The following is a 16918-nucleotide window of genomic DNA, read 5'->3' on the forward strand; positions in this document are numbered from 1 at the left end:
TTGCTACACAATTGGTATGGAATTCATTCAAAAGTGAGGCCTAGTTTTATCTTAGACTCCTCATAGGGACCACCATATAAATATGTCGTAACATTGTATTGATTAATGTGACGACTGCTGTTCATCGAATGATTACCTGTTTACAATTACGTGATTCAATTAATCAGGTAATTATTAACTCCGTAACCTGGGGCACCATGGAAAAACTTTTTTTTATTGAGTTTCCATTTCCCAAATTAACTAAACGAATACCAGAATATCGATTTTACAGCAGTAGCTAATTAATCAATTTCCTCTAGTCTCATCCTGAACATTGCATAATTCTGTCACAACTTCTGCCGAAGTTGGTCCCTCTCCTTGTTCGGGTGGCGTTTGGCGATCGAAGTCATCGACCTTCTAGCCATCGCCAATCCACTTTTCATTTTCTATTGATTTTGTCTTGTTTTCCATCACACCTGGTTCCAATTTCATCAATTACATGTTGTGTATTTAACCCTCTGTTCCCCCCATGTCCTTGTCCGTAATTGTTTGTTGTAGTGCTTGTGCATGACATGCTGGTATTTAAAGGGGTTTTGTTTGACCCATTTATTATTATTATTCTGTTGATGGTGGTTTATGGTTATTAAACACAATTGTTGTAAATCAGTTTCCGCTCTCCTGGGCTTGACTTCTCTGCTGCCAATAGCATTGCATTACACTCGTAAATCTGCACAAACCCGAGTCTCTCACTAAATCATTCCGTAACACACCAATTGAGTTGATTATTGATTATAACCTAGTACAATGAAACAGGTCCGTTGCGGGCCAACGCAATATGACCCGTGTTACACAAAATTGGGATTTTAGAAAGAGAGGGTGCACGAGAGAAAAGAACACTTGGATACATTTGTAAACTAAACTTAGTTTAGCCCTAACACCTTGCCCCGAACTGCCGCGCTTATGGGTCAGAATATAATGATATAATTACTTGTCGAAGGTCTCCGATGGGGTGTGTCTTTTCCTCTGATGGCGGCACTTCTTTCATTACCGGGTGTAAGTCTCTGATTGTCCACACAATGTCAGTGTCCTTTCTCTTAGTGGTCTGTTTCCTCACCCTCGTTCTGAAAAGGGGTCTTCTCCAAATGGCTAATCAGCAGTGTATAGATGTTCCAGCGTGAGAGTGAAAGCAGTGTAGACACACAATTCCTTGGATAGAATAACCGGGTGGTACTGCTTGAATTCACCCTCTTAGACACAGCTACTGATCTGTAGCATATGTTGTTAAGAGGTTCTTTTGTCTTCTTCAACCTCGTGTTGCGTTTTGGGGTTGCGACTACTCGGACCTTGGCTGCGACTACTCGGACCTTGGCTGCAGTGCATGGTCACCTAGTCTCAATTGTAAATTCTTAACTCACAAGTTTACACCCCCGGCTCACAAAGGGGAGTTTCCGTCTTTATGCCAAGTTCTCTGGGCATATCTAGTTAGGAGGCAAGGTATGGATTTGACTCAGATCTATTTTAGACAACTAACTTCACATTTCATCTTTATAAAAACATTATTTAATCTGGACACTTTCCACACAATGCACAGCATGCAAACATCAGGTACATTTTATGAAAACTCTTCAAGTTACAATGTTTTCGTTATAATATCGTCATTTAACATTTAAATAACATAACAAAAATGACATTAGTTTTCATATTCCATCTATCATTGTAACCACCATTTTGGCTGGTGAAATATATTGTCCCAAAGTCCATTTATTGCATGTTGCTGTTCTGAGGTAAGTTCTGCATAGGGCCCACTCAGACATTCCAATCCTCCATACTGAGAGGACTGCGTTAAGATTTAGAAGGGGCGTGAGGTGTCATAAACCACCTCCCTTTCCCCACCTTGAGTGATATATGTGTATTGCAATAACACATCTCACCAGATTGGGCCTGCTGGATGGTCGGGATTTCTTCCTAAGGATTAGCCCTCTGACTCACTGGTCTGTAACTCTGCAGTGTTAAATAAAAATGGTTAAAACTGTGTGTTGTTATTCTTAAGACATTTGCCTTAGAAGTCTGGATTTCCTGAATTTGAAAATTCCCAAAACGAAACTGTTCTGTCCTCTCTCTCTCTCTCTCTCTCTCTCTCTCGGTTATGGCTAAGGTGACCACAGATGGTATCTAAATGCATGGAAGATCATTCGGCCGAGAACAGTGTGTACCTCATCAGCCCCTGTTGTGGGCCTCCTCTTGTGGGCCTCCTGGGTGATGTCTAGTCTCAGAGTTGTCTTGACAATGTGTTGTGGGAATTTATGTTGTTTCTCCAGATTGGCTGTAAGCTGCCAGCCTGATTAGTCACTAGGATCCCTGTTGGTAGATTGGATCGGGACCCTGGTTGCTCTCCAGCTCTGATGAAAGCAATCTTGTGAGTGGTGGGCCGTACTTACTTGCTGCTAATTCCTGTGCAGATTGCTTCTGTGATAGTCTGGAGAACCTGGCAATAGCACCAGCGGTAACAACCCACTCCCAGAACTTTTGGACAGCAGCTCAGGATGTGCTCCAATGTTAAACTCTTGGAGCATAGCGGGCATGCAGGAGACTTCACTTTGCACCTAGGAGAACAGGTTAAATAGTCTGTGAAGGACATTGTACACTGCCTGGATCAGGAACTTGATTCTGCCTGCCAGATTAGTCCACATGACATTCCTCTCCACTGCCTGCTCCCACCTTGTCCAGGCTCCTTGCTGACTCATTCCGACTGTTTTGCTGGACCTCTCCTCTTCCACAGCTACTCTCCCCTCCTCCTGAACCAGCCTGCGTCTCTCCTTCCCCTTAGCAGTGTCATACTTGGGGTTAAGAAGGTTCCCAGACCGTATCTTCCCCTGATCACTGCCAGGAGGATCTGGGGATCTGGGGACCCTTGCCAAATCTTTTCAGTCTCCTGATGTTTACAGGTGTTGTTGTGCCCTCTTCACGACTGTCTGGTGTGTTTGGACCATGATAGTTCATTGGTGATGTGGACTCCAAGGAATTTGAAACTCTCGACCCGCTCCACTACAGCCCCGTCAATGTTAATGGGGGCCTGTTCGGCCCGTCTTTTCCTGTAGTCCACGATCAGATCCTTTGTCTTGTTCACGTTGAGGTAGAGGTTTTTGTCCTGGCACCATACTGCCAGGTCTCTGACCTCCCTATAGGTCTCATCATTGACGGTGATCAGGCCTACCACTGTTGTGTCATCAGCAAACTTAATGATGATGTTGGAGTCATGCTTGGCCACGCAGTCGTGGGTAAATAGGGAGTACAGGAGGGGACTAAGCACGCACCCCTGAGGGGCCCCCGTGTTAAGGATCAGTGTGGCAGATGTTGTCTATCCTTACCACCTTGGGGTGACCCGTCAGAAAGTCCAGGATCCAATTACAGAGCGAGGTGTTTAGTCCCCGGGTCCTTAGCTTAGTGAAGAGCTTTGTGGGCACTATGGTGTTGAACGCTGAGCTGAAGTCAATGAACAGGATTCTCCCATAGGTGTTCCTTTTGTTCAGGTGGGAAAGGGCAGTGTGGAGTGCGATTGTGTCATCTGTGGATCTGTTGGGGCGGTATGCCAATTAGAGTGGGTCTAGGGTTTCCGGGATGATGGTATTGATGTGAGCCATGACCAGGCTTTCAAAGCACTTCATGACTACAGACGTGAGTTCTAGGGGGTGGTAGTCATTTAGGCAGGTTCCCTTCTGCTTGAAACATGTAGGTATTACAGACTCGGTCAGGGAGAGGTTAAAATGTCAGTGAAGACACTTGCCAGTTGGTCCGCGCATGCTCTGTGTACAAGTTCTTGTAATCCGTCTGGCCCCCGCAGCCTTGTGAATGTTGACATGTTTAAAGGTCTTGCTCACATAGGCTACGGAGAGCGTGATCACATGGTTGTCTGGACAGCTGGTGCTCTCATGCATGCTTCAGCGTTGCTTACCTCGAAAGCGAGCATAAAAGGCATTTTGCTCGTCTGGTAGTCTCACGCCACTGGGTCGCTCGAGGCTCCCCTTTGTAGTCCGTAATAGTTTGCAAGCCCTGCCACATCCGACGAGCGTCAGAGCCGCTGTAGTAGGATTCAATCTTAGTCCTGTATTGACGTTTAGCCTTTTGGCTAAAAGATGGTTCGTCTGAGGGCATAGCGAGATTTCTTATAAGCGTCCGGATTAGTGTCCCACTCTTTGAAAGCGGTAGCTCTAGCCTTTAGCTCGGTGTGGATGTTGCCTGCAATCCATGGCTTCTGGTTGGGATATAAACATTACCATTCAAAAGTTTGGGGTCACTTAGAAATGTTCTTGTTTTTGAAAGAAAAGCAATTTTTTTTGTCCATTTAAAATAACTGAGCAAGAGGACAAGTACATTAGAGTGTCTAGTTTGAGAAACAGATGCCTCACAAGTCCTCAACTGGCAGCTTCATGAAATAGTACCCACAAAACACCCGTCTCAACGTCAACAGTGAAGAGGTGACTTCTGGATGCTGGCCATCTAGGCAGAGTTGCAAAGAAAAAGACATATCTCAGACTGGCCAATAAAAATAAATAATTAAGATGGGCAAAAGAACACAGACACTGGATAGAGGAATTATGTCAAGAAGGGAGTTGGCTCTTCACTGTTGACGTTGAGATGGTGTTTTGCAGGTACTATTTAATGAAGCTGCCAGTTGAGGACTTGTGAGGCATCTGTTTCTCAAACTTAACACTCTAATGTACTTGTCCTCTTGCTCAGTTGTGCACTGGGGCCTCCCACTCCTCTTTCTATTTTGGTTAGGGCCAATTTGCGCTGTTCTGTGAAAGGAGTAGTACACAGCGTTGTATGAGATCTTCAGTTTCTTGGCAATTTCTCGCATGGAATAGCCTCCATTTCTCAGAACAAGAATAGACTGACAAGTTTCAGAAGAAAGTTCTTTGTTTTGGGCCATTTTGAGCCTGTAATCCAACCCACAAATGCTGATGCTCCAGATACTCAACTGGTCTAAAGAAGGCCAGTTTTATTGCTTCTTTTATTAGCACCGTAGTTTTCAGCTGAGCTAACATAATTGCAAAAAGGGTTTTCTAATGATCAATTCGCTTTTTAAAATTATAAACTTGGATTAGCTAACACAACGTGCCATTGGAACACAGGAGTGATGGTTGCTGATAATGGGCCTTTGTACGCCTATATAGATAATCCAAAGAAATCTGCCTTTTCATGCTAAGATAGTCATTTACAACATTAACAATGTCTACACTGTATTTCTGATCAATTTTATTTTAATGGACAAAAAATGTATTATTTCAAAACAAGGCCATTTCTAAGTCATCCCCAAACTTTGAACGGTAGTGTACGTACGGTCACTCTGGTGACAACGTCATCGATGCACTTATTGATGAAGTCGGTGACTGAGTTGGCATACTGCCATTGGATGAATCCCAGAACATATTCCAGTCTGTGCTAGCAAAACAGTCCTGTAGCGTAGCATCTGTGTCATCTTACCACTTCCATATTGAGCGAGTCACTGATACTTCCTGTTTTAGTTTTTGGTTGTAAGCAGGAATCAGGAGGATAGAATTATGGTCTCCGGCCACTAGGAGTGCTGCTTCTGGAGCATTTTCTTGTTGGTTTATGGCCTTATCCAGTTTGTTGAGTGCGGTCTTAGTGCCAGCATCTTGGTAGATAGTGTGGTCTACAGCTTATCATGAGGTACTCTACCTCAGGCGAGCAATACCTTGAAACTTCCTTAATATTAGACATTGCGCTCCAGCTGTCATTGACAAATAGACACACACCCCCACCCCCACCCCTCGTCTTACCAGACATAGCTGTTCTGTCCTGCCGATGCACGGAAAACCCAGCCAACTGTATATTATCTGTGTCGTCGTTCAGGCACGACTCGATAAAACATAAGAAATTACCGTTTTTAATGTCCCGTTGGTAGGATAGTTTTGGATGGAGATTGTAGAGGCGGGATACCCACTCGCCAACGAATTCTCACAAGGCACCTGATCTCCGCCCCCTGTATTTCTGTCTTTTCTTCACGTGAATGACAGGGATTTTTGGCCTGGTCTCGGAGAAGCAGTATATCCTTTGCGTCAGACTCATTAAAGAAAATATCTTTGTCCAGTTCGAGGTGAGTAATCGCTGTTCTGATATCCAAAAGCTTTTTTTGGTCATAAGAGACGGTAGCAGCAACCTTATGTATGAAATAAGTTACAAACAATGCAAAAAAACACAAAATAGCACAGTTGGTTAGGAGCCCGTAAAACGGCAGCCATCCCCTCTGGGTTCCTTTATGATTCACTCAGATCCCAGACGTTCCTGAAGGCATTGCTGCAATAAATATAGGATTTGTTATGTAGCCCTTTACACTTGTACCCTGCAACTTTAGCAAATGTTTTGTTGTCTGTACATTTTTTTGTCTCATGTTGCACGTACCTACCCCAGAAATATTCTTATTATGTTACTGATTATATCCAGAGTATTTTCAGATTTTGTTAATATTTCTGCTTCTCTTACTGTTATGTCCTCATCTTTGTCTAATACTTTTCCAAACTGTTCCCTTTCAATTGCTACCATGGTTATGCATATGCATTTCATATTTCTTATGTAAGAAACATTTCAATTTAGCCCTATCCATATCAGCCAATTCCCACTAGTGTAAAGGGACAATATACCAAAACCACAATTTCCATGTGTTTTGGAAATGAAATATGGAGAGGGTTGAGGTACCTCAGCAAGTCCAGACCCTCTGACCTGATGCCTTGGCAGGAGCCCTTTGAGTTGTACACTCTGATCTGCTTGGACACACCATCAAAGACCTGTCGAATATATTAACTACATGCGTATTTCATGACATGACATTAACATGACATTAAATTAGTCTTAGGTCTTCAATATGTCGCAAATTTTAAGTGGACACGCACCTAAAGGATGTAATGGTCCCCTTTCTCAGTATCAGCTCCCACGCACCGAGGAAGAAGGTAAAGTAATTATGTTCAGTCAATCTGCATTTCAGACCTTCAGGTAACAAGACATGGACATGGTCTGCTGTTAGTCCAACTGCACAACCAGAATATGAATGTACACACGGGAAGTGTTTTCACCTCTTGAGAGAAAGTGTTACTCTGTTGTGTACCAGGGGAGATGTTTGTGTTACAGACATTACTTTAATTACTACACTTCTAATATATGTGTATACTCACATCTTTGGTCTCCATTTCTGCTACTATCTCCGTACTGGCATCTAGCTGGGAAAACCTTGTGTCTATTATGGATCTGTTGAGCTGAAAATGAAAAAGTGACAAACATAGCACTTGCATGGTTATGAGTCGAAAGTGTTAGACTTTTCATGACCAATGTCTGATATCAGTGACAGTAAGACTAGGTACATCGTTTACAACTCTCCTCCCCGATCAGTGACGATACCCCTGAGTGGCGCAGCATTCTAAGGCACTGCATCACAGTGCGAGAGGTGTCACTACAGACTCTGGTTTGATCCCGGGCTGTATCACAACTGGCCGTGATCGGGAGTCCCATAGGGCGGCGCACAAATGGCCCTGCGTTGTCCTGGTTAGGGTCTGGCTGGTGTAGGCTGTCATTGTAAATAATAATTTGTTCTTAACTGACTTGCCTAGTTAAATAAAGGTGAAATAAACTTCTTGTCCCACAAGTCCAAAATCAAGAAGTTTATTGATGACTATTGAAGCGTTCTTTGTTCCTGATTTTCCCTCCAGTGGTTCAGCAATCGCCCATTTGCTGAAGAGGTCAGTCATGGTTAGGGCATACTGGTTACCAGCTGCGGTTCTCTTCTCAAAAAGGCCTATTAGATTGATGCCCAGGGCAGACCATGCCTGTCTAACTTCGATGTAATGCATCACAAGGGCACGCTTTTTCATGTGATCGTAGAGTTGACATTCTGGGCACTCCTCAACCAGAATGAGAAAACATAGTACATTATATATATCAAAGGCAAATACTCATCTTAATTTATAATAACAGTAAAAAAACAGGTTGTTTGGATCCTGAGAGTCATCTGCAAGCGCTCAACCATCCACACAAACATGATTTGACAACATGATGTCAAAATCAGAACACAATCAGAACGATTAGGAACTATTTCACTCTGGGAAGATTTGAACATTTTCACAACCTTCCTCGCCACATTCTCAACAGTAGAGATGGGGACATCGTAGCTGAGCAGAGACCCGAGTATCCTCAGGAGGATGCCATGCTGGTACATCCACACCTTGAACTTGCCGGGCAGTCCTGACCAGCGAACCACTTTCAGCCAACTCTCCAGCTCCTGACAGGTGGCCTGGATCTTTCAGGCAACGTGTTCACTGGCTTTTCTGAGATGGTCGGGATCAGTGTTCCTGCGATGTTGAAGTGGAATCTGTCCACGACATTGCCCTTCAACACCAGCGACCTCAATTTTTCCCATCCAATCAGCTGGCACTGACTCTGTGGTGACTGTCAGGTTGTCCATGAAGGCTCTGATTGGTGGTTGTTGCACCACAGATTTGGTTCAGGGTCCCCGGCACTCAGCTTCAGCAGACTTCACAATCATGTTCATTGCCAGGGCAAACAGGATCATGGAGATGGTGTAGCCTGTGATTCCCACCTTCAGTCTGTGCCATTCTGATGTTACTGACCCTGATGAGACTCTCATGCTGAACCGTCCGTAGTAGACCAGAATGAGGTCTGCCACTTTGCCTGGGACATGGTGTTTGGTAATTGTATACTGCACCAGCTTGTGGGGCATCAATCCGTAGCCAGAGCACAGCCAGTTCTCCCTTGTTCTCTCACGCATTGCTGATGAGCTAGGTCACCACTCCTGTGTGCTCCAGACAACCAGACATTTTTGGGATGCCTAATTTTTGCACTGAAGTGTCAATGTAGCTGTTGTTGGAGAGGAAGTCTGCCAGCCGCCTAGCTACAGTGCTGAAGAAAATCTTCCCTTTGACACTTAGTAAGAAGATCCCGAACTGGTCAATTCTCTTGGACTATTCTTCGTTTGGGATTATGGTGACCACATTTAAAATACCCAAATGATTTCACGGGGCACTAGCAGGATAGTGTAGCCTGCCGGATCTAGTAGAGACACGTGGAGGCGCCAGGGTCTGTAAGGTAGGGTGACCCTGGGGCTGGCTCCTCCTGCGTCTCACCAGGTTCGCTACCTGAGCGTTGTGCCCCTGCTTCTCCCTCCAAACATTTCATCCGGGACTGATGGCCGTTCTTGCAGACCTTTCCCACAATCACATTCCATGCTCATAGTCGGTTGGCCATTTCAATGCATCATAAACCTTTGGACCGTCACATTCTCCCCCCTCTCAGGCTCTCCCGGGAGTATGTTTCCATGAGTCGTTCTGTTTCCATGAGTCGATCTGCTTATTTTGTGTCTCCTTCTCACAGGGGATGCGGTTTGAGTTGCCAACCTGCCCCGGCCCGGGTTCCGTCTTTCCGAGCTGTCCACTGTCTCTCCAGTAGTCACCACACTATTCTTGTTTGTCAACCAGTCTGTCCCTGGTCATCACTGGTTTTGCCAGAAAAGTGAATGGAAGAATACATCTCACCATGCTCTTGGACACATCATCAGTGATGTAACCTGGGGTCATTGAGTGTATACATATAATAATAATAATACTAGCTTAATTTGTATAGGGCTTTTTAATACAATTAAACAAGTGCTTCACATCCTAACATAATGAAATTAAAGTACTAACAAAGAAACTAAGACAGCAGGATGGAGAATTAGAAATGATGGCTAATTCAAATCATACATTGAAATCATACATTAAAAGCATCTTTATAAAAGTGTGTCTTCAGCAGGGAAGAGGCACTGAATCAGCTGATCTCATCTGGCAGACCATTCCAAAGTCTTTTTGTTTTCAACCTAGACTTTGGAATGGTCAACAGTGCCGTGCCCGAGATAAAAGATCCAAGACATAGGATGGGGCTAAACTAAGCCTAGCCTTAAACGTGATTAATAAACATGTTAAAATCTATTCTAAAAGTGACTGGTAGCCAGTGTAGAAAAAGCTAAAATAGGTGTGGTATGTTAAAATATTCTGGTGCCTATTAAAAGCTGAACTGCAGCATTTTGAAGTGAATGGAGACAATATCTGACTGAGACATACAAAGAGTTACAGTAATCCAGGTATGAGGAAATAAAAGCATGTGTAGGCCTAGAGTTTCAAGCTTGGGTTGATTTCAATTTAATCTATGAGGTAATAATTCATACGTTGGATTCACGTCTCCCTCTCAACCAAAAATCTAAATTATTAAGTTGTGTATAAATATAAACAAAATATCTGCCATTGTATTCCCATTTGAACTTTGTTGAGCTTTTAAATTGTTTAGAGTGCAGTGATAACACATTTAGGTGACAACTTAACCAAAAATCAGACATGTTTTTCCATTGGAATTTGGTTGTGTTTTTAGATGATTGAAAGCAAAGTGATAACACATTGGGAATTCAACAAACTTGTGTCCTCTTTTTTTTGAGCGGGTGAATATAGGTCTCAACCAAATATGACCCAATTGTCCACGTTGAAATTATGTGGTGTGCCCAGTGGGGTCATTTTACCTTATGTCACGCTTCAGCCACAAGCCTAGAAATGGAATGGTCAGGCTCAACACAACACTGCATTGTCATTACATGATAAGAATATAGACTTTGTACTGGGGATTTTCCACTTGGGGATTTTCCACTGCTTTACCTTAAAAGCCTCAGACTTTTGTGTTTCCACCTCCACAGCTCCTAGTGATGGGAGGTTTTTGCTTTTGCATTTGTGTTAGGCATTTGTGTTAGGCATTTTCGTTAGGTATTTGTGTTAGGCACCCCGGCCACTTGAATACAAGAGCCCACAGTCGAGGCACTGTAGGCTTACTCCCCTCCTGTCTCACATTGTATTTTAAAAAGCTACACTTAATAACTAGACACATTAACCACGACTAGGCCAAAACAATAAGACCCAGACATTACACAAAAACATTGTATGTTGCATTTAAAAACACTTGACTTGCCCAGACAACGAGACCCTCCCATGGGGGTCTGAGCATGTGTACCTTGCTGAGCTGGATGCATAGCAGATGCAAAGCCAACAGTAAGCAACTGCCTACGGTGCACTAAATTGGCTAATAGGCTGGATAAGAGCAACAGCTATGCTGGGATTTGGAAAGAACAACAAATACATGCTACAGTGTGCAGCATGCTCTGTTCACAGAAGCGCAGGGGAGAGGGTGATCATGCCTAGGAACCAAGGTTACAATAGAAAACTAAAACGCAGACTAAATCTAGCCAGTTTTCTATTATAACCTTGGTTTCTAGGTGTGATCACCCTCTCCCCTGCGCTTCTGTGAATAGAGCATGTTGCACACTGTAGCATGTTTTTTTTTGTTTCCAAATCCCAGCATAGCTGTTGCTCTTATCCAGTCTAAAAAATAATTAACAGATATGTTTGAGAAACTAAAATGATGGACACACTTCCTCTCCCAGACTCCCACATGCATGTGTGTTTGAGCACACGCACACACACACCTCACTCCCCTTCTTGGCTTCCATGGCAACCCCCACAGGAACCTTTCTCAAATAGAATCTTTCCCCCATGCCTGTTGGCATTCTCACAAACAATCGCAACATTGTTTCAATAATATATAGAACTTTTCTTGCAACTCTGGTATATAAAGCTTTTTTGAGGCCTTGCTCACAATTCATTCTGTGGCAGCACAATGACCAAACAATGTACTGTAAGTGAGGCTCTTGATCATATCTTTGATCATGACACTGGTGAGGAGGAGATAGTCCTTGATAAACTTTTACACAAAGTAGTCTGTGATAAATAGGACAATATGTTTCATCTGGGTATTTGTTATAGTCAAAATAATCCATACATTATGTTTTTTTAAAACTCAAAAACAAGTTGTATGAGCTCAGGTCAATGAGGCCTTACAGGCCATAAATAGCAAATAGAAGTTCAAAACTTGTAATGTTCACAAGAACTTGAGTTGATAAAAAGATCTAACACAACATTAGGTGATAATATATTTATTATTATGGATTTATAATCAGCTATAATGGGGCGGTCATTTTGGACCGTGAAGACAGAATTAATGAACATGAAACGAACACAACAGGAGGGTTAAAATATAATTGTATCGAACATTCTGGCTTGTAGAGGTCGTGAGAGGAAACTTTCCTGATTCAAACACTCATTTCTGCCCAACGTAGAATTCAAAGCAATCTAACTTTGGGTTTCCAGGCAAACTGAAAACAAATGATGTAGCTTTAAATCAGGGATTTAAGTTCTCGAGTACTCGATTCAAGGTTTGTATTTGATTATTAGTAAAGTACTCAAACATTTTGAAATATAACTATTTACCAGCACTAACACAATTTTAAACAAAAAAAACATGTTAATTGTTTTGAGTATGTGAAAATATGTTACATTTTGTTTCCAGGTGTGTATCAGAAATACCAGTAATATACTCGTAGGAAAAAATGTGCTATCGAGAATCTGAAAGCGTTCTTCGGCTGTCCACATAGGAGAACCCTTTGAAGAACCCTTGTTGATTCCAGGTAGTACCATTTCGGGTTCCATGTAGAACCCACTGTGGAAAGGGTTCTACATGGAACCCAAAACAGTTCCACTTGAAAACAAAAGGGTTCTACCTGGAACCAACAAGGGCTCTCCAATGAGGACAGCCAAATAACCCTTTTGGAACCCTTTTTTCTTAGAGTGTAGGAACAACCAATAACATACCTCAAACATTTTGGCCTTCAGCCCCATTTCACACTGATATACAAGTACTTGAGTACAATTTTTTTTTCATGAGATTACTCAAGCACAGGCATTCTTACAATTGTCCATCCGTACTTCAAATCAGGTTTAAAAAAGGGATGTTGCTCACATGGAATTTAAAGCTTTATTCCGACTGATGAGAGGTGGAGTAGAGACATAGCAGAGGTGTCGCAAACAGAGTTCTAGTTTTTCATTTACATGACATCATTGCCTTACCTTTGGATGTGACTCGGTAATGCCACCCTTCTTACTGGGCAGCAATATTTACCATAACTATCACAGTAGCCAGTAAGCATGCTTTTAACAAACAACATCTCATCTAAACCATATTACACTCTTGAATAATGCAACAATTCACAACCATGTGCAGACAAATAAAGGACAATAAAAAAAATGTTTTACCAAATCTCTATTTTTGCTGGAAGTGGCATGTTATAGAGGTGTCCAGACACTTTTTTTGAGATTTCACTAGGTTTTGAGAAACTTACCTCACCAGCGATAGACTTCCTAATGCTCGTTCTGCAGTTCAAGGGACAGAGATATAAACATAAACAAAGGCTCCAAGAACATCATAATACATACTTTTAGGAATGGCAATGCTCTCGGGAAGTAATGTAGGTCTTTAGATGTTGTACACATACAATTTGGTCCAACTAATCACCCAAACAGCCTCAAACAGGTACTCCAAAATACAGGTCAATGAACTCCTCCTGTAGACTCTTATTGCTGTCGGTTATCAGGCCTCCCGCCGTTGTGTCGTCAGCAAACTTGATTGTGTTGGAGACGTGCGTTGCCAAGCAGTCGTGGGTGAACAGGGAGTACAGAAGGGGACTAAGCACACACCCCTGACCACAATTATATCCTCATGATTCCTGCTTACAAGCAAAAAGTAAAGCACTAGTGATTCGGTCTGTAAAAAAGTGGTCAGATGAAGCAGATGCTAAACTACAGGACTGTTTTGCTAGCACAGACTGGAATATGTTCCGGGATTCTTCCGATGGCATTGAGGAGTACACCACATCAGTCACTGGCTTTATCAATAAGTGCATTGAGGACATCGTCCCAACAGTGACTGTAAGTACATACCCGAACCAGAAGCCATGGATTTCAGGCAATATTCGCACTGAGCTAAAGGGTAGAGGTGCCACTTTCGAGGAGCGGGACTATAACCCAGAAGCTTAAAATAAATCCCTCTATGCCCTCTGATGAACCATTAAACAGGCAGAGCATCATGTAACCCCCAAAGGTGCGGACTCCGGCCGCAAAACCTGAACCTATAGGGGAGGGTCTGGGTGGGCGTCTGTACGCGGTGGCGGCTCTGGCCTGGGACATGGACCCTACTCCGTCATAGTCTCGGCCCACTTAAGTGGCGCCCCTGCACAACCCTTCCTGGCTGGATACTCCCCGTAGCCCGGCCAGTGCGGCGGGGTAGAACAGACCACACTGGGCTGTGCTGGCGAACCGGGGACACGGTGCGTGCCCGATCCACCTCTCTCCACGGTAAGCATGGGGAGTTGGCTCAGGTATCCTACCTGACTTAGCCACACTCCCCGTGTGCCCCCGCCAAGAAATGTTTGGGGCTGCCTCTAGTCCCTGTCGCGCTGCCATGCTAGCTCCTCATAATGCCGCCTCTCGGCTTTGGCTGCCTCCAGCTCTTCCCGGGGGCGGCGATATTCCCCAGCCTGTGTCCAGGGTCCCTCTCCGTCCAAAATCTCCTCCCATGTCCAGGAGTCCAGAACTCGCTGCTGCCCGATACCACGCTGCTTGGTCCTTGATTTGTAACGGCTGTTGGAAGGAGAGGACCAAGATGCAGCGTGGTACGTGTCCATGTTAATTTATTCAACAGAACACTAAACAAAATAACAACGGAGAATGAAACGAAACAGTTCTGAAAGGTGACATACAATAAACAGAAAACATGCACCCACAAAACACAGGTGGGAAAAGGCTAGCCTAAGTATGATTCTCAATCAGAGACAACGAACAATACCTGCCTCTGATTGAGAACCATACCAGGCCAAACACATAAACACAACCTAGAAAAACGAACATAGACTGCCCACCCCAACTCACGCCCTGACCATACTAACACAAAGACAAAATAAAGGAACTAAGGTCAGAACGTGACACATCAATACAGGACTAAGATCGAATCGCACTACACCAGCTCTGATGCGCGTCGGATGTGGCAGGGTTTGCAAACTATTACAGACTACAAAGGGAAGCACAGCCAAGAGCTGCCCAGTGACACGAGCCTACCAGACGAGCTAAATAACTCATATGCTCGATTCAAGTTAAGTAACACTGAAACATGCATGAGAGCGTCAGATGTTCCAGATGACTGTGTGACCATGCTTGCCGCAGCCGATCAACAGGTCAACATTCACAAGGCCGCAAGGCCAGATGGATTACCAGGACTTGTACTCTGAGCATGCGCGGACCAACTGGCAAGTGTCTTCACTGACATTTTCAACCTCTCCCTGTCTGAGTCTGTAATAGCAACATGTTTCAAGCAGACCACAATAGTCCCTGTGCCCAAGAACACTAAGGTAACCTGCCTAAATGACTACCGACCCGTAGCACTCACGTCTGTCCACACAGTGTCCACATTGAGAATCTACATTTTGAAGTAGTCCATTTTCTTTTTCAGGATTGGCTCATCCGTCCTGATGACCCGGTTGGACATGACTCCAACAGGGTCATCAGAAGGGATCAGCCAATATAGTTGGAAGCAGTGGAGGCTGCTGATGGGAGAATGGCTCACAATAATGGCTGGGAATGGAATGGCATCAAGCACATGGAAACCATTTTGTTTGTTGTGTTTGATATCATTCCACTGATTCCGCTCCAGCCATTATCATGAGCCCATCCTCCCCAATTAAGGTGCCACCCTCCCCAATTAAGGTGCCACCCTGTTGACCACATTAAAATGGTGGAATCCCTCAGTGACATTGCCCATGCTAAGACAGCCTTTTGGCCACTAGAGGCCTCTATCATTCTCTATGGGAAGCTCGCAATTTGGGCAGCTGCATGCAGCATAACAAATAGCATAACAAATTTGCGGTTGTCAGTGAAAAGCATCTAATTTCAATATTTGAACATTTAAAAAAACTGCAACCTGTCTTGAGTTAGGCTACTGAAATTCTCAACTGCCAATATTGAACAAACAGCCTATCTTAATGCAGTTTTTTGTCTGCATAGAAAAGTATTGGGTGGGCCACCTAACTGTTTTTTTGTGTTGAGCTGCCTATGTCCAATACTGTGCAGCTGTATTCATAGACCTGGCCAAGGCTTTTGACTCTGTCAATCACCACATTCTTATCGGCAGATTCAACAGCCTTGGTTTCTCAAATGACTACCTCGCCTGGTTCACCAACTACTTACTTCTCAGACAGAGTTCAGTGTGTCAAATCGAAGGGCCTGTTGTCCGGACCTCTGGCAGTCTCTATGGGGGTGCCACAGGGTTCAACTCTCGGGCTGACACTTTTCTCTGTATACATCAATGATGTTGCTCTTGCTGTTGGTGATTCTCTGATCGACCTCTACAGACTATACCATTCTGTATACTTCTGGCACTTCTTTGGACACTGTGTTAACTAACCTCCAGACAAGCTTCAATGCCATACAACACTCCTTCCGTGGCCTCCAACTGCTCTTAAATGCAAGTAAAACTAAATGCATGCTCTTCAACCGATCGCTACCAGCACCTGCCTGCCCGTACTCTGGACGGTTCTGACTTAGAATACGTGGACATCTACAAATACCTAGGTGTCTGGTTAGACTGTAAACTCTCCTTCCAGACTCACATTAAGCATCTCCATTCCAAAATTACATCTAGAATCGGCCTCCTATTTCGCAAAAAAACATCCTTCACTCATGCTGCCAAACATACCATCGTAAAACTGACTATCCTACCGATTCTTGACTTGGCAATGTAATTTACAAAATAGCCTCCAACACTCTACTCAGCAAATTGGATACAGTCTATCACACAGTGCCATCCATTCTGTCACCAAAGCCCCATATACTACCCACCACTGCGACCTGTATCCTCTCATAGGCTGGCCCTCGCTTCAAATTGTCGCAAAACCCACTGGCTCCAGGTCATCTATAAGTCTTTGCTAGGTAAAGCCCCGCCTTATCTCAGCTCA

The sequence above is a fragment of the Oncorhynchus tshawytscha genome, linkage group LG01, assembly GCF_018296145.1.
Source record: "Oncorhynchus tshawytscha isolate Ot180627B linkage group LG01, Otsh_v2.0, whole genome shotgun sequence".
NCBI lineage: Eukaryota > Metazoa > Chordata > Actinopteri > Salmoniformes > Salmonidae > Oncorhynchus > Oncorhynchus tshawytscha.